The following is a 26,845-nucleotide window of genomic DNA, read 5'->3' on the forward strand; positions in this document are numbered from 1 at the left end:
GGCTCACCCCCGCGCATATCCCCATCATCGTCTGCCGTGTCAGAGTCGGTATCCGTGTCGACTTGCGTAATCTGGGCAAGGACATGTTACTTTGGTATATATTTTGATGAGGTAGTGGGGACAGAACCAGACAAAACCTCCACAGATTTTCTAAAATCTGTGTTTCAGTCTCATTATGGGCTACCCTAGAAGAAATCTGGGATAACATTCCCTTAATGGAAGCCAGCCAATGTGGCTCAGATTCAGAAGGCTGAGACATGATATTACATTCCTGAGTACAGGGAAAGGATTCCTCTGGAGAAGATACATATTCTGCCGCACAAGACACAGAGTCCCTGGACATTGTTATGTGAGAAATTTGCATACACACACAGGAAAATGTCAGCCACAGTTTCCCCCAAGTACCTTCAGAGAAACACAGAGTTAATGGAGCCAGCACACACAGCACCCCAGTAGGCAGTTATGAAATAACTGCCTCGCACTGACTGTGCACCCTTAATAGACGACACAGTTATATACAGTCTCCCCACCCCCCTTCTACAACCCCTTGGTAGCGCACAGGATAGCTGGTGTTATGTGGAGGGGCAGCACTCCCTATCAGCGTCTCTTGGTGTGGATCTGCATGGAGAAAATGGCGCTGGTGAGCTGCTGGGTCCGCTCTCAGGAGAAGCTCCGCCCCCAAACATGGCGCGTCTTCCTGCACTTTGAATCTTTATACTGGCCTGAGGTATTGGCGCTAGCAGCGGTACCTAAGTCCCTGATAGCTTGAGTGACCAGTTTTTCAAGGGTATTGGGCTGGCCCAGGGCATCCCTCACAGCGCCGCACCTGAGTACCTCTGAGCCTGTCCGGAGCGCAGTGTCAGAAATGCGCTCCCACCCTGTTGCTGCCATTCACACCGGCTCCCCGCTTGTTGGGTCACCGATGACACACTCACCACAGCGATCTTCTGGCTCTGTTAGGGGGTGGCGGCATTCTGCTGGAGTGAGCAGTCGCCTCGGGGGGCTAATGATCATCATTCTCAGGAGCTTAATGTCCTGTCAGCGGAGCTAGTGCCCATTAACCTCAGAGGGTTGGACACTACTCCCCCCCCCCCCCCCCCACCCCCAAGTCTCACAAAGCAGGGAGGCTGTTGCCAGCAGCCTCCCTGTGCCTAATTACTCTTAGAAAATAATAAAACCAGAGAAACTCTACGACGTCCCCTAGCTGTGACCGGCTCCACCAGGCACATTTTCTAGTGTCTGGTAGGAGGGCCATAGAGGGAGGAGCCAGCCCACACTATCAAACTCTTAAAGTGCCCATGGCTCCTGTTGGGCCAGTCTGTACCCCATGGTACTAATATGAACCCCAGCAGAGTTTAGGACGTAAGAGAAAAAAAGGTACTGTACCTATTATAAAGGTGCAGTTGGCAGATATGCGAATGCCGCATCCCACCAGGGAAGGACCCGTTTCCAATTCCCGGGTGGGATCCGGCATTGGAGATGTGAAAGGGCTTAAGGAATGTTTGAGAAAGTGTCTTGTTTAGGGCCCCATGAAGACTAAATCAACCTCTGACTGGCTGAATGCGTGATATGACACTTGTTGAATGAGTGGAGGATAGCACTGGTGAGGTGGCTGGAGAACACATTTATGGACTGAGGGAAGATAGCACTGAAGGAGAGGGTGGGAGACAGCAATGGTGGAGGGGAAAGAGCACGAAGGAAGAAATGTATTTATTACAAAATAGCTCCGTTTTAAAACTATAAGACCGCTGCCCTGCACTTAGTCTTAAAGAGACACTGTCACTGACACATGACTGAATGACTTCACCGGTGTAGTACACACAGCAAAAACACGCACTCACGCAGCAGGAGGTCGACCAAAAACGTACAACAGCGTCACCAACGAACGTGCGTAGTACTACATATTGAGTCGCGCCTGCGCATTCCTGTCCTTTAACTCGGCAGTTTGCGTTCCAAATGACAGTTCTTGTTTTTATTGACTGGCGCTCCATCAGCCAATCACAGGCCATAGGGCGTCCGGAGAAACTTTTCGCATGCGCAATGAGAGATCGCGCTCTATTTAATGTGGAGCTTTGCAGCTGCAGCCGCCGCTGATCTGGCTGTGGGTATAGTGCTGTTTATGTGCACAGAGCTGCAGCAGCGTAACTGTAAGTTGTCACGTCCATATTGTTAACGGCGTTGTATTTAGCTTTGTATGGGCTCGAGTTTGCAGAACCTTAACCTGTTGCAGTCCTCTTCTGTTACTGCTTGCCAATCCTCACTCTGCTCTTGCAGCTCCTAACAAACACATACAGTGGCCACTTTTACCAGGGGTCCTCTGATGCTGGACTGTCTGCCCACTGTGTGATGTAACCGAGCCCATACATTAATTATATTTCTCTATCGTCCTAGTGGATGCTGGGGTTCCTGAAAGGACCATGGGGAATAGCGGCTCCGCAGGAGACAGGGCACAAAAAGTAAAGCTTTTCCAGATCAGGTGGTGTGCACTGGCTCCTCCCCCTATGACCCTCCTCCAGACTCCAGTTAGATTTTTGTGCCCGGCCGAGAAGGGTGCAATCTAGGTGGCTCTCCTAAAGAGCTGCTTAGAAAAAGTTTAGCTTAGGTTTTTTATTTTACAGTGAGTCCTGCTGGCAACAGGATCACTGCAACGAGGGACTGAGGGGAGAAGAAGTGAACTCACCTGCGTGCAGGATGGATTGGCTTCTTGGCTACTGGACATCAGCTCCAGAGGGACGATCACAGGTACAGCCTGGATGGTCACCGGAGCCGCGCCGCCGGCCCCCTTGCAGATGCTGAAGTCAGAAGAGGTCCAAAATCGGCGGCTGAAGACTCCTGCAGTCTTCTAAAGGTAGCGCACAGCACTGCAGCTGTGCGCCATTTTCCTCTCAGCACACTTCACACGCAGTCACTGAGGGTGCAGGGCGCTGGGGGGGGGGCGCCCTGGGAGGCAAATGTAACCTATATAAAGGCTAAAAATACCTCACATATAGCCCCCAGAGGCTATATGGAGATATTTAACCCCTGCCTGGATTCACTAAATAGCGGGAGACGAGCCCGCCAAAAAAGGGGCGGGGCCTATCTCCTCAGCACACGGCGCCATTTCCTCTCACAGCTCCGCTGGTCAGGACGGCTCCCAGGTCTCTCCCCTGCACTGCACTACAGAAACAGGGTAAAACAGAGAGGGGGGGCAAATTTATGGCGATATTTTTATATATATAAAGCCGCTATAAGGGAGCACTTATTATAAGGCTATCCCTGTTATATATATAGCGCTTTTGGTGTGTGCTGGCAAACTCTCCCTCTGTCTCCCCAAAGGGCTAGTGGGTCCTGTCTTCGTTAGGAGCATTCCCTGTGTGTCTGCTGTGTGTCGGTACGTGTGTGTCGACATGTATGAGGACGATATTGGTGTGGAGGCGGAGCAATTGCCAAATATGAGGATGTCACCCCCTAGGGAGTCGACACCAGAATGGATGCCTTTATTTATGGAACTACGGGATAGTGTCAACACGCTAAAGCAGTCGTTTGACGACATGAGACGGCCGGACAATCAATTAGTGCCTGTCCAGGCGACTCAAACACCGTCAGGGGCTGTAAAACGCCCTTTGCCTCAGTCGGTCGACACAGACCCAGACACAGGCACTGACTCCAGTGGTGACGGTGACGAATCAACCGTATTTTCCAGTAGGGCCACACGTTATATGATTTTGGCAATGAAGGAGGCGTTACATTTAGCTGATACTACAGGTACCACTAAACAGGGTATTATGTGGGGTGTGAAAACTACCTATAGTTTTTCCTGAATCAGAAGAATTAAATGACGTGTGTAATGAAGCGTGGGTTGCTCCTGATAAAAAGCTGATAATTTCAAAGAAATTATTGGCATTATACCCTTTCCCGCCAGAGGTTAGGGAGCGCTGGGAAACATCTCCTAGGGTGGACAAGGCGCTAACACGCTTATCTAAACAAGTGGCGTTACCCTCTCCTGAGACGGCCGCACTTAAAGATCCATCAGATAGGAGGATGGAAAATATCCAAAAAAGTATATACACACATGCAGGTGTTATACTACGACCAGCTATAGCGACTGCCTGGATGTGCAGTGCTGGGGTAGTTTGGTCAGAGTCCCTGATTGAAAATATTGATACCCTGGACAGGGACAATATTTTACTGTCGTTAGAACAAATAAAGGATGCATTTCTTTATATGCGTGATGCACAGAGGGATATCTGCACACTGGCATCACGGGTAAGTGCTATGTCCATTTCGGCCAGAAGAGCTTTATGGACGCGACAGTGGACAGGCGATGCGGATTCAAAACGGCATATGGAAGTTTTGCCGTATAAAGGGGAGGAGTTATTTGGAGTCGGTCTATCAGATTTGGTGGCCACGGCTACAGCCGGGAAATCCACCTTTCTACCTCAAGTCACTCCCCAACAGAAAAAGGCACCGACTTTTCAACCGCAGCCCTTTCGTTCCTTTAAAAATAAGAGAGCAAAGGGCTATTCATATCTGCCACGAGGCAGAGGTCGAGGGAAGAGACAGCAACAGGCAGCTCCTTCCCAGGAACAGAAGCCCTCCCCGGCTTCTACAAAAGCCTCAGCATGACGCTGGGGCTTCTCAAGCGGACTCGGGGACGGTGGGCGGTCGTCTCAAAAATTACAGCGCGCAGTGGGCTCACTCGCAAGTAGATCCCTGGATCCTGCAGATAATATCTCAGGGGTACAGGTTGGAATTAGAGACAGATCCACCTCGCCGTTTCCTGAAGTCTGCTTTACCAACGTCCCCCTCCGAAAGGGAGACGGTTTTGGAAGCCATTCACAAGCTGTACTCTCAGCAGGTGATAGTCAAGGTACCTCTTCTACAACAAGGGAAGGGGTATTATTCCACTCTTTTTGTGGTACCGAAGCCGGATGGCTCGGTAAGGCCTATTCTAAATCTGAAGTCCTTGAACCTGTACATAAAGAAGTTCAAGTTCAAGATGGAGTCACTCAGAGCAGTGATAGCGAACCTGGAAGAGGGGGATTTTATGGTATCCTTGGACATCAAGGATGCGTATCTCCACGTTCCAATTTACCCCTCACACCAGGGGTACCTCAGGTTCGTTGTACAAAACTGTCACTATCAGTTTCAGACGCTGCCGTTCGGATTGTCCACGGCACCTCGGGTCTTTACAAAGGTAATGGCCGAGATGATGATTCTTCTTCGAAGAAAAGGCATATTAATTATCCCATACTTGGACGATCTCCTAATAAGAGCAAGGTCCAGAGAACAGCTAGAGATGGGATTAGCACTGTCTCAAGAAGTGCTAAAACAGCACGGGTGGATTCTGAATATTCCAAAATCCCAGTTAATGCCGACAACTCGTCTGCTGTTCCTAGGGATGATTCTGGACACGGTTCAGAAAAAGGTTTTTCTCCCGGAGGAAAAAGCCAAGGAGTTATCCGAGCTTGTCAGGAACCTCCTAAAACCAGGAAAGGTGTCTGTACATCAATGCACAAGAGTCCTGGGAAAAATGGTGGCTTCTTACGAAGCAATTCCATTCGGCAGATTCCACGCAAGAATTTTCCAAAGGGATCTGTTGGACAAATGGTCAGGGTCGCATCTTCAGATGCACCTGCGGATAACCCTGTCTCCAAGGACAAGGGTGTCTCTTCTGTGGTGGTTGCAGAGTGCTCATCTATTGGAGGGCCGCAGATTCGGCATACAGGATTGGATCCTGGTGACCACGGACGCCAGCCTGAGAGGCTGGGGAGCAGTCACACAAGGAAGAAACTTCCAGGGAGTATGGACGAGCCTGGAAACGTCTCTTCACATAAACATTCTGGAACTAAGAGCAATCTACAATGCTCTAAGCCAGGCAGAACCTCTGCTTCAGGGAAAACCGGTGTTGATCCAGTCGGACAACATCACGGCAGTCGCCCATGTGAACAGACAGGGCGGCACAAGAAGCAGGAGTGCAATGGCAGAAGCTGCAAGGATTCTTCGCTGGGCAGAGAATCATGTGATAGCACTGTCAGCAGTGTTCATCCCGGGAGTGGACAACTGGGAAGCAGACTTCCTCAGCAGACACTATCTTCACCCGGGAGAGTGGGGACTTCATCCAGAAGTCTTCCACATGCTGGTAACCCGTTGGGAAAGACCAATGGTGGACATGATGGCGTCTCGCCTCAACAAAAAACTGGACAGGTATTGCGCCAGGTCAAGAGATCCGCAGGCAATAGCTGTGGACGCGCTGGTAACGCCTTGGGTGTACCAGTCGGTGTATGCGTTTCCTCCTCTGCCTCTCATACCAAAAGTATTGAGAATTATACGGCAAAGAGGCGTAAGAACGATACTAGTGGTTCCGGATTGGCCAAGAAGGACTTGGTACCCGGAACTTCAAGAGATGATCACAGAAGATCCGTGGCCTCTACCTCTAAGGAGGGACTTGCTTCAGCAGGGTCCCTGTCTGTTTCAAGACTTACCGCGGCTGCGTTTGACGGCATGGCGGTTGAACGCCGGATCCTAAAGGAAAAAGGCATGCCGGAAGAAGTCATTCCTACTTTGATTAAAGCAAGGAAGGAAGTAACCGTGCAACATTATCACCGAATTTGGCGAAAATATGTTGCGTGGTGCGAAGATCGGAGTGCTCCGACGGAGGAATTTCAACTGGGTCGATTCCTACATTTCCTGCAATCAGGATTGTCTATGGGTCTCAAATTGGGATCTATTAAGGTTCAAATTTCGGCCCTGTCGATTTTCTTTCAAAAAGAATTGGCTTCAGTCCCTGAAGTCCAGACCTTTGTTAAGGGAGTGCTGCATATACAGCCTCCTGTGGTGCCTCCAGTGGCACCGTGGGATCTCAATGTGGTTTTGGACTTTCTAAAATCTCATTGGTTTGAACCACTAAAAAAGGTGGATTTGAAATATCTCACATGGAAAGTGACCATGCTTCTAGCCCTGGCTTCGGCCAGGAGAGTGTCAGAACTGGCAGCTTTATCTTACAAAAGCCCATATCTGATTTTCCATTCGGACAGGGCAGAACTGCGGACTCGTCCGCATTTTCTCCCTAAGGTGGTGTCAGCATTTCATCTGAACCAGCCTATTGTAGTGCCTGCGGCTACAAGTGACTTGGAGGACTCCAAGTTACTGGACGTTGTCAGAGCATTAAAAATATATATTGCAAGGACAGCTGGAGTCAGAAAATCTGACTCGTTGTTTATATTGTATGCACCCAACAAGATGGGTGCTCCTGCGTCTAAGCAGACGATTGCTCGTTGGATCTGTAGCACAATCCAACTTGCACATTCTGTGGCAGGCCTGCCACAGCCTAAATCTGTAAAGGCCCACTCCACAAGGAAGGTGGGCTCATCTTGGGCGGCTGCCCGAGGGGTCTCGGCATTACAACTTTGCCGAGCAGCTACGTGGTCAGGGGAGAACACGTTTGTAAAATTTTACAAATTTGATACTCTGGCTAAGGAGGACCTGGAGTTCTCTCATTCGGTGCTGCAGAGTCATCCGCACTCTCCCGCCCGTTTGGGAGCTTTGGTATAATCCCCATGGTCCTTTCAGGAACCCCAGCATCCACTAGGACGATAGAGAAAATAAGATTTTACTTACCGATAAATCTATTTCTCGGAGTCCGTAGTGGATGCTGGGCGCCCATCCCAAGTGCGGATTATCTGCAATAATTGTACATAGTTATTGTTAACAAATTCGGGTTATTGTTGAAGGAAGCCATCTTTCAGAGGCTCCGCTGTTATCATACTGTTAACTGGGTTTAGATCACAAGTTGTACGGTGTGATTGGTGTGGCTGGTATGAGTCTTACCCGGGATTCAAAATCCTCCCTTATTGTGTACGCTCGTCCGGGCACAGTACCTAACTGGAGTCTGGAGGAGGGTCATAGGGGGAGGAGCCAGTGCACACCACCTGATCTGGAAAAGCTTTACTTTTTGTGCCCTGTCTCCTGCGGAGCCGCTATTCCCCATGGTCCTTTCAGGAACCCCAGCATCCACTACGGACTCCGAGAAATAGATTTATCGGTAAGTAAAATCTTATTTTCTCTGACGTCCTAGTGGATGCTGGGGACTCCGTAAGGACCATGGGGAATAGATGGGCTCCGCAGGAGACTGGGCACTCTAAAAGAAAGATTAGGTACTATCTGGTGTGCACTGGCTCCTCCCTCTATGCCCCTCCTCCAGACCTCAGTTAGAATCTGTGCCCGGCCAGAGCTGGATGCACCTAGTGGGCTCTCCTGAGCCTGCTAGTAAAGAAAGTAATGTTAGGTTTTTTATTTTCAGTGAGATCTGCTGGCAACAGACTCACTGCTACGTGGGACTGAGGGGAGAGAAGCAAACGTACCTGTTCACAGCTAGGTTGCGCTTCTTAGGCTACTGGACACCATTAGCTCCAGAGGGTTCGAACACAGGCAAAGGTCCTCGGTCGTCCGTTCCCGGAGCCACGCCGCCGTCCCCCTCGCAGAGCCAGAAGATCAGAAGTTGGTGATGAAATCGGCGGCTGAAGACTCCTGTCTTCATTAAGGTAGCGCACAGCACCGCAGCTGTGCGCCATTGCTCCCACTGCACACCACACACTCCAGTCACTGTAGGGTGCAGACACATAATACAGTCTGTGACTGTATATGTGTAAAACCCCTGCCATTTTTTAGTCAAACAGCGGGACAGAAGCCCGCTGCTGAGGGGGCGGGGCCTTCTTCCTCAGCACACCAGCGCCATTTCTCTTCACAGCTCCGCTGGAAGGATGCTCCCCAGGCTCTCCCCTGCAGTCTCCTGGCACTAAGAGGGTAAAAAGAGAGGGGGGGCACATAAATTTAGGCAAAAGGTGTATTGATACAGCAGCTATTGGGAAAAATTCACTTCTGGTAGTGTGTATCCCTGTGTATATAGCGCTGTGGTGTGTGCTGGCATACTCTTTCTTTGTCTCCCCATAGACCTTGTGGGGTCCTGTCCTCAGTCAGAGCATTCCCTGTGTGTGTGCTGTGTGTCGGTACGGCTGTGTTGACATGTTTGATGAGGAGGGTTACGTGGAGGCGGAGCAAGTGCAGATAAATGTGGTGTCGGTGCCGACACCTGATTGGATGGATATGTGGAAGGTCTTAAATGACAATGTAAACTCATTACATAAGAGATTTGATTATGTTGCTGCCGGGGGACAGCCGGGCTTTCAACCCGGGCCTGCCCAGGCGCATCAGAGGCCGTCAGCGTCTCAAAAACGCCCACTATCTCAGTTGGTTGACACAGATGTCGACACGGAGTCCGACTCCAGCGTCGACGAGGATGAGGCACTATTACAGCCCAAAATGACTAAGGCCATCCGATACATGATTATTGCAATGAAAAATGTATTACACATTTCAGAGGCTGACCCTGTCCCTGACAAGAGGGTAAATATGTTTGGGGAGAAAAAGCAGCCAGTGACTTTTCCCCCGTCACATGAATTAAATGAGTTATGTGAAGAAGCGTGGTCTTCCCCTGATAAGAAAGTGGTGATTCCCAAGAGAATACTAATGGCGTACCCTTTCCCGCCAACGGATAGGTTACGCTGGGAATCCTTCCCTAGGGTTGACAAGGCCCTGACGCGCTTATCTAAAAGAGTGGCCCTGCCGTCTCAGGATACGGCCGCCCTAAAGGAACCTGCGGATAGGAAGCAGGAAGGTATCTTGAAGTCTGTGTATACACATTCTGGTACTCTACTGAGACCGGCTATTGCTTCAGCTTGGATGTGCAGTGCTGTTGCAGCATGGACAGATACTCTGTCAGAGGGGTTGGATACCCTGGACAGGGATACCGTATTGCTAACACTTAGCCATGTTAAAGACGTCGTCTTATATATGCGGGATGCCCAGAGGGACATTTGCCTGCTGGGCTCTCGAATAAATGCAATGTCCATTTCTGCCAGGAGGGTCTTATGGACTCGGCAATGGACAGGGGATGCCGACTCTAAAAAACACATGGAGGTTTTGCCTTATAAGGGTGAGGAATTGTTTGGGGACGGTCTCTCGGACCTCGTATCCACAGCGACAGCTCGAAAGTCGACTTTCTTGCCACAGGTTTCCTCACAGCCTAAGAAAGCACCGTATTACCAAATGCAGTCCTTTCGTTCTCAAAAAAGCAAGAGAGTCAGAGGTGCGTCCTTTCTTGCCAGAGGCAGGGGTAGAGGTAAGAAGCTGCACCATGCAGCCAGTTCTCAGGAACAAAAGTCCTCCCCTGCTTCCACTAAGTCCACCGCATGACGCTGGGGCTCCACAGGCGGAGCCAGGAGCGGTGGGGGCGCGTCTCCGAAATTTCTGCAACCAGTGGGTTCGCTCACAAGTGGATCCTTGGGCTATACAAATTGTATCTCAGGGATACAAGCTGGAATTCGAAGTGACGCCCCCTCACCGTTACCTAAAATCCGCCTTGCCAGCTTCTCCCACGGGGAGGGAGATAGTCCTGACGGCTATTCACAAGCTGTACCTCCAGCAAGTGATAATAATGGTACCCCCCCTTCAGCAGGGAGGGGTTACTATTCCACACTGTTTGTGGTACCGAAACCGGACGGTTCGGTAAGACCCATTCTAAATTTAAAATCCTTGAACATTTACATGAAAAAGTTCAGGTTCAAAATGGAATCGCTCAGAGCGGTCATTGCCAGCCTGGAAGAGGGGGATTTTATGGTATCTCTGGACATCAAGGATGCGTACTTGCATGTCCCCATTTATCCGCCTCACCAGGAGTACCTCAGGTTTGTGGTACAGGACGGTCATTACCAATTCCAGACGTTGCCGTTTGGTCTATCCACGGCACCGAGAGTCTTTACCAAGGTAATGGCGGAGATGATGGTACTTCTCCGGAAGCAAGGAGTTAGTTATCCCGTACTTGGACGATCTCCTCCTAAAGGCGAGGTCCAGAGAGCAGTTCTTGGTCAGCGTAGCGCACTCTCAGGAAGTGTTGCTAAGGCACGGCTGGATTCTGAATATTCCGAAGTCGCAGCTGATTCCTACGACGCGTCTGCCCTTCCTGGGCATGATTCTGGACACAGAACAGAAGAAGGTATTTCTCCCGGAGGAGAAGGCTCAGGAGTTAGTGACCATGGTCAGGGATCTCCTGAAACCAAAGCAGGTGTCTGTGCATCACTGCACGCGAGTCCTGGGAAAGATGGTAGCGTCATACGAAGCCATTCCTTTCGGCAGGTTCCATGCCAGGATCTTTCAGTGGGATCTGTTGGACAAGTGGTCCGGATCGCATCTTCAGATGCATCGGCTGATCGCTCTGTCCCCGAGGGCCAGGGTGTCTCTTCTGTGGTGGCTGCAGAGTGCTCATCTTCTCGAGGGCCGCAGGTTCGGCATACAGGACTGGGTCCTGGTGACCACGGATGCAAGCCTCCGCGGATGGGGGGCAGTCACTCAGGGAAGAAACTTCCAGGGGCTGTGGTCAAGTCAGGAGACTCGTCTGCACATAAACATACTGGAATTAAGGGCCATATACAACGCCCTTCGAGACCAACCAGTGCTGATTCAGTCAGACAACATCACGGCAGTCGCCCATGTAAACCGACAGGGCGGCACAAGAAGCTGGGTGGCGATGGCGGAAGCCACAAGGATTCTTCGTTGGGCAGAGAATCACGTACAAGCACTGTCAGCAGTGTTCATTCCGGGAGTGGACAACTGGGAAGCAGACTTCCTCAGCAGGCACGACCTCCAACCGGGAGAGTGGGGACTTCATCAAGAAGTCTTCGAGCAGATTGCAAATCGGTGTAATCCTCCAAGTCCCTAGTAGCCGCAGGCACCACAATCGGTTGGTTCAAATGAAACGATGATACCACCTTAGGGAGAAATTGGGGACGAGTCCTCAATTCTGCCCTGTCCATATGGAAGATCAGATAGGGGCTTTTACATGACAAAGCCGCCAATTCTGACACACGCCTAGCCGAAGCTAAGGCCAATAGCATGACCACTTTCCACGTGAGGTATTTTAGCTCCACGGTCTTAAGTGGCTCAAACCAGTGGGATTTCAGGAAATCCAACACAACGTTAAGATCCCAAGGTGCCACTGGTGGCACAAAAGGAGGCTGAATATGCAGCACTCCCTTTACAAACGTCTGAACCTCAGGCAGTGAAGCCAGTTCTTTTTGAAAGAAAATGGATAGGGCCGAGATCTGAACCTTTATGGACCCTAATTTGAGGCCCATAGTCACACCTGACTGTAGGAAATGCAGAAAACGACCCAACTGGAAGTCCTCTGTAGGGGCCTTCCTGGCCTCACACCAAGCAACATATTTCCGCCATATGCGGTGATAATGCTTTGCTGTCACATCCTTCCTAGCTCTGATCAGCGTAGGAATTACTTCATCCGGTATACCCTTTTCCGCTAGGATCCGGCAGAGGCCATGGGTCCTCTGTGACCATCTCTTGAAGTTCTGGGTACCAAGTCCTTCTTGGCCAATCCGGAACAATGAGTATCGTTCTCACTCCTCTTTTTCTTACTATTCTCAGTACCTTGTGTATGAGAGGAAGAGGAGGAAACACATATACCGACTGGAACACCCACGGAGTTACCAGTGCGTCCACAGCTATCGCCTGAGGGTCCCTTGACCTGGCGCAATATTTTTTTAGCTTTTTGTTTAGGTGGGAAGCCATCATGTCCACCTGTGGCCGTTCAACGGTTCACAATCTGCGTGAAGACCCTACTCGGGACTTGGAGGCCTCCAAGTTGCGGGATGTAGTCCGGGCCCTGAAAATCTATGTTTCCAGGACGGCTAGTGTCAGAAATACTGACTCGCTGTTATCCTGCATGCACCCAACAAGCTGGGTGCTCCTGCTTCTAAGCAGACTATTGCTCGCTGGATCTGTAGCACGATTCAACTTGCACATTCTGCGGCTGGACTGCCGCATCCTAAATCGGTTAAAGCCCATTCCACGAGGAAGGGGGCTCTTCTTGGGCGGCTGCCCAAGGGGTCTCGGCATTACAACTTTGCCGAGCTGCTACCTGGTCGGGGTCAAACACGTTTGCAAAATTCTACAAGTTTGATACCCTGGCTGAGGAGGACCTTGAGTTTGCTCATGCGGTGCTGCAGAGTCATCCGCACTCTCCCGCCCGTTTGGGAGCTTTGGTATAATCCCCATGGTCCTTACGGAGTACCCAGCATCCACTAGGACGTCAGGAGAAAATAAGAATTTACTCACCGGTAAATCTATTTCTTGTAGTCCGTAGTGGATGCTGGGAGCCCGTCCCAAGTGCTGACTCTCTGCAATACGTGTATATAGTTATTGCTTAACTAAAGGGTTTTGTTATGAGCCATCTGTTAATGAGGCTCATTTGTTGTTCATACTGTTAACTGGGTATAGTTATCACAAGTTGTACGGTGTGGCTGGTATGAGTCTTACCCTGGATTCCAAATCCTTTCCTTGTAGTGTCAGCTCTTCCGGGCACAGTTTCCCTAACTGAGGTCTGGAGGAGGGGCATAGAGGGAGGAGCCAGTGCACACCAGATATAGTACCTAATCTTTCTTTTAGAGTGCCCAGTCTCCTGCGGAGCCCGTCTATTCCCCATGGTCCTTACGGAGTACCCAGCATCCACTACGGACTACGAGAAATAGAATTACCGGTGAGTAAATTCTTATTTTTTTTTTTAGGGCAGGGTGCTGATCACGGGGAGGGCACATTTTTCATATGAGAGGGCACATTTTTAAGTTAGAAGGGCAAAATTGGGTACGTACTATAATGCTTGGTGCTCCCATTCCTATAGGTCAAAGCATGGACAGTGCGTGCCGAAGGCGCGCAGCAAAAATTTGGGGGCGTTGTTTCGTGGGGAAGGGGCGTGGCCACAGAATAGTGGCAATTCACATTACACCACACAGTAGTGCACCTAGTACCCACTGCACCAGGTAGAACCTCCTATACACCCTGCGTCAGGTAGAGCACGTTATACATATTGCGCCAGATAGTGCACGTTATACACATTGCACCAGGTAGAGAGCACTGAGGCACACTGCACCAGGTAGAGGTAAATTTAGCACAGGACACAGAGGGGGAGCGCTGATCACCGCCACACTTGTGGAGCTGCATTAAAGATGGCGACCTGTTGATCCTCCCTGGCGTCTCAGAGTCCTTTTAAACATTCATACACAGGAGGGCTGGGTTTTCTTCAGCGGGACGAGGCAAACCCAGCCCTCCTGTCACACCAGATCATGAGCAGACCTATAGTCTGCTCGCAGAGGAGGGGAGCTGCTGTCAGTCACTGTCAGCGCAAGGCTGAGATAGCGGCGGCTGACAGCTATGGGCGGGGTGGGCCGTGGGGGACTCTCATGCAGGATGACAGTGTGCTTACCGAGTCCGGTGGCGTGGCCCGACGGGCAGCAAACAGCGGGGCGACATGGCGTACAAAAACGGGCAGGGCGGGATTCAGGTGCTTAAAAAAGGGGCAGGGCGCAACGCCTTGTGAAAGACACCTAGCGTGAACACTATCTGTCACCAGGGAGTAAGGATCCTGCCGTATCTGGACGACTTGCTGATCCTGGCAAACTCCCACGATGTCCTCATACATCTGCAACTGACAGTAAACTTCCTACAAGCCCACGGGTGGCTCATCAACTGGAAGAAGTCCTCGCTGGTCCCTGCTCAGAGCATGGTGCACCTGGGGGCACTGCTGGACACAGTCAACGACTGTTTCTGTCTCCGGAGAAGGTCCTGAAGCTTCAGGACAGGATGAGATATGTCCTCTCTCTCCCAAAAGTGTTGATACTTGGCCTGATGTTGTTGGCTTTCGACATGGTAGAGTACGCTCTATTTCATTCCAGCCCTCTCCAGAGATTAATCCTTTCCAAGTGGGACGGTCTACCTCATTGTATCAGGTCTCACATGATCTCCTGGACTCCGGAGGTTCTTATATCGCTGACCTGGTGGCTACAGGACCAGCAGTTAAGCAGGGGCCGTCCCTTCTGGATCCCCAACGGGGTCCTTCTGACTACGGATGCCAGTCTGCGGGGTTGGGGTGTGGTGTTGGAGCAACACTATTTCCAGGGTCGGTGGACCAAGGAGGAATTCCTCCTCCTGATAAACATTCTGGAATTGGGGGCAGTGTTCAATGCTTTGTCTTAAGGTCTTGTTCTTGTTGGCTATTGCCTCTGCTAGACGTGTTTCAGACTTGGGTGCCTTGTCCTGTAGGTCTCCCTTTCTGATTTTTCACCGTGACCGTCCTGCTTATCTGCCTAAGGTGGTGTTGTCTTTCCACCTTAACCAGGAAATTGTGGTTCCGGCATTTACCTCTCCAGGTTTATCCACCAAAGAATGGTCTTTGGATGTGGTACTGCTCTCTGTGTTTATGTGAAAAGAACAGCTTCTCTTAGGAGATCTGAGTCCCTCTGTTTCCTTTTTGGTTTTCACAAACGTGGCTGGCCTGCTAATAAACACACCTTGGCCAGATGGATTAGAATGGTGATTGCACATGCTTATATACAGGTTGGTCTTCCAGCTCCTTTTACCATCAAAGCCCATTCTACTGTCTGTTGGACCTTCTTGGGTGGCCCGCCGTGGTGCGACCCTTGAACAGTTGTGCAAGGCGGCTATGTGGTCCTCCGTGAACACGTTCATAAGGTTCTATGCCTTTGATACTTCCGCCTCCCAGGAAGCCTCCTTCGGACGCCTGGTTCTTCTGCCTGCTACAGTGCGTCCCCTCCCATGAAGAACATCCCCGATGTTCCCTGTGGAACCCCAGTGTACCCTGCTGCAGAAAAGGAGATTTATAGTAAGAATCTTTGTTAAATCTTTGCAAGGTACACTGGGTTCCACAGGGCGCCCACCCTGACGCACTTAGCTTCTTTGGATTTGTATGGCATTAGCCGCTGGTACCTTCTCATGTCGTGAGAACGTGGTTATCTGTGGCTACTAACTACTGTCTTTTACCTGCTACTGCATTGGACTGGTTAACAAAACTGAGCTCCAGTTCCTGGAGGTGGCGCTATGCATCCTGGGAACAGTCAAAGCTTTTAGCCTGTTGGTGCCTCGGATCAAGATCCAACTCTACACCCTGATGTAATTCCCTGTGGAATCCAGTTTACCTCGCAGGAAGATTTAACAAAGGTAAGTTTTTACCATAAATCTCCTTTTTCCCACATACACTTGGCTTAACAAAATAAGGCCTTGATTCAGAGGTGGACACACAGCCTGTCACTACTGTCTTTGTATGAAATGGATCTGAGAAGATATACTAATGCTGTGGCAACTGTCTCATGTACAGAGACGCTCACTGGCAGCGTCTTAGGGTGCATACACGCGTACTGCTGCGGGCTAAAGGCAGATAATGACTATATTGAGCCTGGAGGCATGTAGTCCGTATCCGCACCTACTATATTTTCTTGTGATCGCGGGACTGCGCATCGCAAGCTTATACACACTGTGCAATATGTACTATGTTTCCGTGCGATATGGACTATATACTGTAGTCCATATCGCATGGATAATCGCACCGTGTGTATCCATTTTTAGAGCCGCTGCTTGCTTTAGAGACGCAGGATCGGTCGCACCACTGGACTTCTATAAAACATATGCTGCTCAGAATGTCCTTCGCAACTATGACACCGGGTCCAGAACCACTCTGTACAAGGATGCAGTCGCAGGCTGCTACACGTCCACAAAACATTTGCAACACACGTTTTAGTACACCAGTTCTCAAACTGTCCTCAGGACCCCACACAGTGCATGTTTTTCAGGTCTCCTCACAGAATCACATGTGAAATAATTGGCTCAATCTGTGAATCTTTTAAAATGTGTCAGTGAGTAATTAATACACCTGTGCACCTGCTGGGTTACCTGCAAAACATGCACTATGTGGGGTCCTGAGGACAGAGTTTGAGAACCTATGTTTTAATAGTTACCTCCCACAATGTCACTGTCTCTTAATCACTGTGCATCCTAATCCACACTAGGACCACCAAGTAGGCATGCTGGTTCCAGACAGGAATCTGAAAATGATACATAGCTATCCGGGTTCCAACAGAGTGCAAGCCTTATAAAGCCAGCCAGCTTAACGCACATCAACCCAAAACAGCCTAAGGACACCTATCTCCATGTAAGCCGCTAATTATAAGGGGACCTTCTTTTATATGCGGATAATCAGAAGTAAAGTTATGAGCATTTCTCTTACGTCCGTAGAGGATGCTGGGTCCACATTAGTACCATGGGGTATAGATGGGTCTATTAGGTGCCATTGGCACTTTAAGAGTTTGAGAGTTTGGGCTGGCTCCTCCCTCTATGCCCCTCCTACCAGACCCAGTTTAGAAAATGTGCCTGGAGGAGACTCACAGCTAGGGGAGCTCTCCTGAGTTTCTCTAGTAAAGTTATTTTCTCTGACGTCCTAGTGGATGCTGGGAACTCCGTAAGGACCATGGGGAATAGACTGGCTCCGCAGGACACTGGGCACTCTAAGAAAGAATTAGGACTACTGGTGTGCACTGGCTCCTCCCTCTATGCCCCTCCTCCAGACCTCAGTTAGAATCTGTGCCCGGCTCGAGCTGGTTGCACACTAGGGGCTCTCCTGAGCTCCTAGTAAAGAAAGTATATATTAGGTTTTTTATTTTCAGTGAGATCTGCTGGCAACAGACTCACTGCTACGAGGGACTTAGGGGAGAGAAGCGAACCTACCTGCTTGCAGCTAGATTGGGCTTCTAGGCTACTGGACACCATTAGCTCCAGAGGGATCGATCACAGGCCCAGCCTCGGTCGTCCGGTCCTGGAGCCGCGCCGCCGCCCCCCTTGCAGAGCCAGAAGACGGAAGATTCCGAGGAGAAAATCGGCGGCTGAAGACTCCGGTCTTCATTAAGGTAGCGCACAGCACTGCAGCTGTGCGCCATTGCTCCCCATGCACACCACATACTCCGGTCACTGATGGGTGCAGGGCGCTGGGGAGGGGCGCCCTGGGCTGCAATTAGATTACCTTAAAAATGGCAAAAAAACACATAGTCTAATAAACTATATATGTGTAAAAATCCCCTGCTATAATATTAATAAAAGAGCGGGAGAAGTCCGCCGTGAAAGGGGCTGGGCTATCTCCCTCAGCACACTGGCGCCATTTTCTCTTAACGGTTCCGCTGGAAGACAGCTCCCCAGGCTCTCCCCTGCAGTTTCCAGGCTCAATAGGGTAAAAAAGAGAGGGGGGGCACTAAATTTAGGCGCAATACTGTGTATTATAGCTGCTATAGGGAAAATCACTTTGTGTAGTGTAAATCCCTGTTATATAGCGCTGTGGTGTGTGCTGGCATACTCTCTCTCCCCAAAGGACTTTGTGGGGTCCTGTCCTCAGTCAGAGCATTCCCTGTGTGTGTGCGGTGTGTCGGTACGGCTGTGTCGACATGTTTGATGAGGAGGCTTATGTGGAGGCGGAGCAGGTGCCGATAAATGTGATGTCACCCCCTGCGGGGTCGACACCTGAATGGATGGACACGTGGAAGGAATTACGTGACAGTGTCAACTCCTTACATAAAAGGTTTGATGACATAACAGCTGTGGGACAGCCGGCTTCTCAGCCAGTGCCTGCCCAGGCGTCTCAAAGGCCATCAGGGGCTCAAAAACGCCCGCTACCTCAGATGGCAGACACAGATGTCGACACGGAGTCTGACTCCAGTGTCGACGACGAGGAGACTAATGTACATTCCACTAAGGCTATCCGTTGCATGATTACGGCAATTAAAAATGTGTTGCACATTTCTGACATTAACCCAGGTACCACTAAAAATAGTGTTCACTCTAGGAGTGAAAAGGGGCAGGGCGCCGGACTCAGGGGGGCACATGGGGGCGCGGCCACGAAAATTAGGGGGCGTGGCCACGCCTCCGTCATTTTAGGGGGCGGTGCGGCCCACAGACGCTACTATAGAGAGCGTCTGTGGCCGGCGACGTCACTGTTGGGGGCGTGCCCAGCACCTCCGTCGGTGCTGGGCTTCCCCCAGCCCTCTCCCAATGCGCCATGTTGTGGCACCCACCTGATCGGCTGTGTGCTCCTGTACTGTCTGACAGGCGGCACACGGCAGTGTTACAATGTAGCGCCTATGCGCTCCATTGTAACCAATGGTGGGAACTTTGTGGTCAGCGGTGAGGTCACTTTCGGTCAACCGCTGACCACAATGTTCCCACCATTGGTTACAATGGAGCGCATAGGCGCTACATTGTAACACTGCCGTGTGCCGCCTGTCAGACATATACAGGAGCACCCAGCCGATCAGGAGGGTGCCACAACGTGGCGCTCCCTGATTGGCTGAAGAAACCCACTTAGACATCAGTCAGAGGGGGTATCTGGCATTCGGGGAAAGGGGTCCCATGTGAAAACATGGGGCCCCTTTCAGTTCGTGGTCGGGTGTCCTGTTTTTTTTATTTTTAAAAGTACGTGGATTACAAATGGATTATCCGAGGAGCCCTCTACACTGGATTTGGTGAGTAGAATTTTTTCAACAGGTACACCATGGATTCTACATGGAGAAGAGGACCGACCCTCGTGTGAACATAAGGTAAGTATGTGTATATGGTTTGTGTGTATGTATGCATTAAAGTTATACTTTCAAGGTGTGTGTGTGTGTGTGTAATGTCTTTATTGGGGTATTTTTTTAGTAGTAGTACTACAGGTACCAGCGGGCCCGGTTTTCTGCCGCATGCTGGTACTTGTGGTTCTCAAAGTACCAGCTTGCGGGGGATGCTTGCTGGGACTTGTAGTACTGCTACTAAAAACAATATTCATAACTTACAACAAAGGCTATCAGCCCCCCATCCGCAGCCCATTGGATGGGGGGGACAGCCTCGGGCTTCACCCCTGGCCCTTGGGTGGCTGGAGTGGGGGGACCCCTTGATTGAAGGGGTTCCCACTCCTCCAGGGTACCCCGGCCAGGGGTGACTAGTTGGGTATTTAATGCCACGGCCGCAGGGCGCTGTATAAAAGTGACCCCCGGCTGTGGCATTATCTGTCCAGCTAGTGGAGCCCGGTGCTGGTTTCAAAAATACGGGGGACCCCTACGCTTTTTGTCCCCCGTATTTTTGGAACCAGGACCAGGCGCAGAGCCCGGTGCTGGTTGCTTAAATATGGGGGAACCCCTGTCCAATTTTTTACCCATATTTTTGCAACCAGGACCGGCTCAAAGAGCCCGAGGCTGGTTTGGCTTAGGAGGGGGGACCCCACGCAATTTTTTAAGTTTAAACATTTTTGTTTTTGTTTACAAGGTGCACAATGAAGCCCTGCACGGATCTCTCAGATCCGGCCGAGATTCATTGTGTTAAAGTCGGCAGTATTTTACAAGTCACTCACGTAAAACACTGCCTAAAAAAACGAATGACATCGACATCTGAAAAACCGAAAATGCAGAATACGGCAGCTTAGTAAATTAGTCGTAATCAATTCAAAAAGTTGCATATTTACACTTTCGATGTCATTCGTGATTGAACTTTGACCTCAAACGGGAAAATACGATTCTTAGTAAATTTACCCCGTAGTCTTATACATGAGAGATGCACAGAGGGATATTTGCCGGCTGGCATCTAGAATAAATGCAATGTCCATTTCTGCCAGGAGAGTATTATGGACTCTGCAGTGGACAGGCGATGCGGATTCTAAAAGGCACATGGAGGTTTTGCCTTACAAGGGTGAGGAATTGTTTGGGGATGGTATCTCGGACCTCGTTTCCACAGCGACAGCTGGGAAGTCGACATTTTTACCCCAGGTTCCCTCACAGCCAAAGAAAGCACCGTATTATCAGGTACAGTCCTTTCGGCCCCAGAAAGGCAAGCGGGTTAGAGGCGCGTCCTTTCTGCCCAGAGGCATGGGTAGAGGGAAAAAGCTGCACCATACAGCCAGTTCCCAGGAACAAAAATCCTCCCCTGCTTCCATTAAGTCCACCGCATGACGCTGGGGCTCCAGTCCACCGCATGATGCTGGGGCTCCACAGGTGGAGCCAGGTGCGGTGGGGGCGCGTCTCCGGAACTTCAGCGACCAGTGGGTTCGCTCACAGGTGGATCTATGGGTTCTACAAGTGGTATCTCAGGGATACAAGCTGGAATTCGAGGTGTCTCCCTCTCGCCGTTACCTCAAATCAGCCTTGCCAGCTGCTCCCAAGGAAAGGGAGGTAGTACTGGCGGCAATTTACAAGCTGTACCTTCAGCAGGTGATAATCAAAGTTCCCCTCCTTCAGCAGGGACGGGGTTACTATCCCACAATGTTTGTGGTACCGAAACCAGATGGTTCGGTGAGGCCCATTCTAAATTTAAAATCCTTGAACACTTATATAAGGAAGTTCAAGTTCAAAATGGAATCGCTCAGGGCGGTTATTGCAAGCCTGGAAGAGGGGGATTTTATGGTGTCACTGGACATCAAGGATGCTTACCTACATGTCCCCATTTACCCACCTCACCAGGAGTACCTCAGGTTTGTGGTACGGGACTGTCATTACCAATTCCAGACGTTGCCGTTTGGTCTGTCCACGGCACCGAGGGTATTTACCAAGGTAATGGCCGAAATGATGATACTCCTTCGAAAGAAGGGAGTTATAATTATCCCGTACTTGGACGATCTCCTTATAAAGGCAAGGTCCAAGGAGCAGTTGTTAGTCGGAGTAGCACTATCTCGGGAAGTGCTTCAACAGCACGGCTGGATTCTGAATATCCCAAAGTCGCAGCTGATTCCTACGACGCGTCTGCTGTTCTTGGGCATGATTCTGGACACAGAACAGAAGACTGTGTTTCTCCCGGAGGAGAAGGCCCAGGAATTGTCATCTCTGGTCAGGGACCTCCTGAAACCAAAACAGGTGTCTGTGCATCACTGCACGCGAGTCCTGGGAAAGATGGTAGCTTCTTCCGAAGCAATTCCCTTCGGCAGGTTCCATGCAAGGATCTTTCAGTGGGATCTGTTAGACAAGTGGTCCGGATCGCATCTTCAGATGCATCGGTTGATCACCCTGTCCCCGAGGGCCGGGTGTCTCTGCTGTGGTGGCTGCAGAGTGCTCATCTTCTCGAGGGCCGCAGATTCGGCATTCAGGACTGGGTCCTGGTGACCACGGATGCAAGCCTCCGAGGTTGGGGGGCAGTCACTCAGGGAAGAAACATCCAAGGACAGTGGTCGAGTCAGGAGACTTCCCTACACATAAATATTCTGGAACTAAGGGCCATTTACAATGCCCTGAGTCAAGCAGAACCCCTGCTTCAAAACCAACCGGTGCTAATTCAGTCAGACAACATCACGGCGGTCGCCCATGTAAACCGACAGGGCGGCACAAGAAGCAGGATGGCGATGGCAGAAGCCACAAGGATTCTTCAATGGGCGGAGAATCACGTGCTAGCATTGTCAGCGGTGTTCATTCCGGGAGTGGACAACTGAGAAGCAGACTTCCTCAGCAGGCACGACCTCCACCCGGGAGAGTGGGGACTTTATCCAGAAGTCTTCAAGCTGATTGTAAATCGTTGGGAAAGGCTACAGGTGGACATGATGGCGTCCCGCCTCAACAAAAAGCTAAAAAGATATTGCGCCAGGTCAAGGGACCCTCAGGCGATAGCTGTGGACGCTCTAGTGACACCGTGGGTGTACCAGTCGGTTTATGTGTTCCCTCCTCTTCCTCTCATACCAAAGGTACTGAGGATAATAAGAAAGAGAGGAGTAAGAACTATACTCATCGTTCCAGATTGGCCAAGAAGAACTTGGTACCCGGAACTACAAGAAATGATCTCAGAGGACCCTTGGCCTCTGCCGCTCCGACAGGACCTGCTACAGCAGGGGCCCTGTCTGTTCCAAGACTTACCGCGGCTGCGTTTGACGGCATGGCGGTTGAACGCCGGATCCTAATGGAAAAGGGCATTCAAGATGAAGTCATTCCTACGCTGATAAAAGCTAGGAAGGATGTGACAGCAAAACATTATCACCGCATATGGCGAAAATATGTTGCTTGGTGTGAGGCCAGGAAGGCCCCAACAGACTATACCCAGTTAACAGTATGAACAACAACTGAGCCTCATTCAACAGATGGCTCATAACAATAACCCTATAGTTAAGCAATAACTATATACATGTATTGCAGAAAGTCCGCACTTGGGACGGGCTCCCAGCATCCATTACGGACTACGAGAAATAGAATTACCGGTGAGTAAATTCTTATTTTCTCTGACTTCCTAGTGGATGCTGGGGACTCCGTAAGGACCATGGGGGTTATACCAAAGTTCCCAAACGGGCGGGAGAGTGCGGATGACTCTGCAGCACCGAATGAGCAAACTCAAGGTCCTCCTCAGCCAGGGTATCAAACTTGTAGAATTTTGCAAAAGTGTTTGATCCCGACCAAGTAGCAGCTCGGCAAAGTTGTAAAGCCGAGACCCCTCGGGCAGCCGCCCAAGAAGAGCCCACCTTCCTCGTGGAATGGGCTTTTACTGATTTAGGATGCGGCAGTCCAGCCGCAGAATGTGCAAGTTGAATCGTGCTACAGATCCAGCGAGCAATAGTCTGCTTTGAAGCAGGAGCACCCAGCTTGTTGGGTGCATGCAGGATAAACAGCGAGTCAGTTTTTCTGACTCTAGCCGTCCTGGAAACATAGATTTTCAGAGCCCGGACTACGTCCAGCAACTTGGAATCCTCCAAGTCCCGAGTAGCCGCAGGCACCACAATAGGTTGGTTCAAATGAAACGCTGATACCACCTTTGGGAGAAATTGGGGACGAGTCCTCAATTCTGCCCTGTCCATCTGGAAAATCAGATATGGGCTTTTACAGGACAAAGCCGCCAATTCTGACACACGCCTAGCTGAGGCCAAGGCCAACAGCATGACTACCTTCCACGTGAGATACTTCAACTCCACGGTCTGAAGTGGCTCAAACCAATGTGATTTTAGGAAATCCAACACAACGTTGAGATCCCAAGGTGCCACTGGAGGCACAAAAGGGGGCTGAATATGCAGCACTCCCTTTACAAACGTCTGAACTTCAGGCAGTGAAGCCAGTTCTTTTTGAAAGAAAATAGACAGGGCCGAAATCTGGACTTTAATGGATCCCAATTTTAGGCCCATAGTCACTCCTGACTGTAGGAAGTGCAGAAATCGACCCAGCTGAAATGCCTATAGTTATCACAAGTTGTACGGTGTGGCTGGTATGAGTCTTACCCTGGATTCCAAATCCTTTCCTAGTAATGTCAGCTCTTCCGGGCACAGTTTCCCTAACTGAGGTCTGGAGGAGGGGCATAGAGGGAGGAGCCAGTGCACACCAGATATAGTACCTAATCTTTCTTTTAAGAGTGCCCAGTCTCCTGCGGAGCCCGTCTATTCCCCATGGTCCCTACGGAGTACCCAGCACCCACTACGGACTACGAGAAATAGTATTACCGGTGAGTAAATTCTTATTTTCTCCTAGTCCGTAGAGGATGCTGGGGACTCCGTAAGGACCATGGGGGTATAGATGGGCTCCGCAGGAGACATGGGCACTATAAAGAACTTTAGAATGGGTGTGCACTGGCTCCTCCCTCTATGCCCCTCCTCCAGACCTCAGTTAGAGAAACTGTGCCCAGAGGAGACGGACAGTACGAGGAAAGGATTTTTGTTAATCTAAGGGCAAGATTCATACCAGCCCACACCATCCACACCGTATAACCTGAAATTTACGCAACCAGTTAACAGTATGAACAAAACAGCATCAGCCAAAGACTGATCTCAACTGTAACATAACCCTTATGTAAGCAACAACTATATACAAGCCTTGCAGAAATATGTCCACACTGGGACGGGCGCCCAACATCCTCTACGGACTAGGAGAAAAAGATTTACTGGTAGGTTTAAAATCTTATTTTCTCTTACGTCCTAGAGGATGCTGGGGACTCCGTAAGGACCATGGGGATTATAGCAAAGCTACAAACTGGGCGGGAGAGTGCGGATGACACTGCAGCACCGATTGAGCAAACATGAGGTCCTCATCAGCCAGGGTATCAAACTTGTAGAATTTTGCAAAGGTGTTTGAACCCGACCAAGTAGCTGCTCGGCAAAGCTGTAACGCCGAGACGCATCGGGCAGCCGCCCAAGAAGAGCCCACCTTCCTAGTGGAATGGGCTTTTACCGAATTTGGTAACTGCAATCCAGCCGTAGAATTAGCCTGCTGAATCGTGTTACAGATCCAGCGAGCAATAGTCTGCTTAGACGCAGGAGCGCCAACCTTGTTGGCCGCATACAGGATAAACAGTGCCTCTGTTTTCCTAATCCGAGCCTCCTGGCTACGTAAATTTTTAAGGCCCTGACTACATCCAGGGACTTGGAATCCACCGGCACCACAATAGGTTGGTTCATATGAAACTATGAAACCACCTTAGGCAAAAATTGAGGATGCGTCCTCAACTCTGCTCTATCCACATGGAAAATCAGATAGGGGCTTTTGTGAGACAAAGTCGCCAATTCGGACACCCGCCTTGCAGATGCCAAGGCCAACAACATGACCACCTTCCAAGTGAGAAATTTTTAATTCAACTTTTTGAAGAGGCTCAAACCAGTGAGACTTTAGGAACTGTAACACCACGTTAAGGTCCCATGGTGCCACTGGGGGCACAAAAGGAGGCTGGATGTGCAGCACTACCTTTACAAAAGTCTGGACTTCTGTGAGAGAAGCCAATTCCTTCTGAAAGAATATAGATAGGGCTTAAATCTGTACCTTAATGGAGCCTAACTTCAGGCCCATATCCACTCCTGTCTGTAGAAAGTGGAGAAAACTGCCCAAGTGGAAATCATCCGTAGGAGCATTCTTGGCTTCACCCCAGGATACATACTTCCTCCAGATATGGTGATAATGTTTCGCCTTCACCTCCTTCCTAGCCTTTATCAGAGTAGGGATGACTTCCTCCGGAATACCTTTCCCAGCTAGGATTCGGTGTTAAACCGCCATGCCGTCTAACGTAACCGCGGTAAGTCTTGGAATACGCAGGGCCCCTGCAGCAACAGGTCCTCCCGGAGAGCTAGAGGCCATGGATCTTCTGTGAGCATCTCCTGAAGATCTGCATACCAGGCCCTTCGAGGCCAATCTGGAACAATGAGTATTGGCCGAACTCTTTTTCCTCTTATGATTCTCAATATTTTTGAGAGGAAGAGGAGGGAACACTAGACCGACTGAAACACCCACGGTGTCACCAGGGCGTCTACCGCTACTGCCTGAGGGTCCCTTGACCTGGCACAATACCTCCGAATCTTCTTGTTGAGGCGTTACGCCATCATGTCTATTTGAGGAAGTCCCCAAAGACTTGTTATCTCTGCAAAAACTTCTTGATGAAGTCCCCACTCTCCTGGATGGAGATAGTGTCTGCTGAGGAAATCTGCTTCTCAGTTGTCCACACCCGGAATGAAGACTGCTGACAGAGCGCTTACGTGATTTTCTGCCCAGCGAAGAATCCTGGTGGCTTCCGCCATTGCCCCTCTGCTCCTTGTCCCGCCTTAGCGGTTTACATGAGCCACAGCTGTGACGTTGTCTGATTGAATGAGAACCGGTAGGTCGCGAAGAAGATTCTCCGCTTGTCGTAGGCCGTTGTATATGGCCCTTAATTCTAGAATGTTGATGTGTAGACAAGCCTCCTGGCTCAACCATAGTCCCTGAAAATTTCTTCCTTGTGTGTCTGCTCCCCATCATCGGAGGCTCTCCTCCGTGGCCACCAGAACCCAGTCCTGAATGCCGAACCTGCGACCCTCTAGAAGATCAGCACTCTGCAGCCACCACAGGAGAGACACCCTGGCCCTGGGGGACAGGCTTATTTTCTGATGAATTTGAAGATGGGACCCGGACCACTTATCCAGAAGGTCCCACTGAAACGTCCTCGCATGAAACCTGCCGAAGGGGATCGCCTCATAGGTCGCCACCATTTTTTCCATTACTTGAGTGCATTGATGAACTGACAC

The 26,845-nt window shown here is 50.3% G+C and overlaps 1 protein-coding gene across 1 annotated transcript in view; it reads left to right on the top strand.

Moving 5' to 3' along the window:
• Positions 1-2,009: 2,009 nt before the first annotated feature.
• Positions 2,010-26,845, top strand: part of CENPI (centromere protein I) — a 526,595-nt gene continuing 501,759 nt past the window's right edge. Inside the window, exon 1 of the mRNA XM_063936944.1 lies at positions 2,010-2,147. The gene's annotated coding sequence lies outside the window, so the exon portion shown is untranslated. The remainder of the gene's footprint in view (positions 2,148-26,845) is intronic.

The sequence above is a fragment of the Pseudophryne corroboree genome, chromosome 8 (assembly GCF_028390025.1).
Source record: "Pseudophryne corroboree isolate aPseCor3 chromosome 8, aPseCor3.hap2, whole genome shotgun sequence".
Taxonomy (NCBI): Eukaryota; Metazoa; Chordata; class Amphibia; order Anura; family Myobatrachidae; genus Pseudophryne; species Pseudophryne corroboree.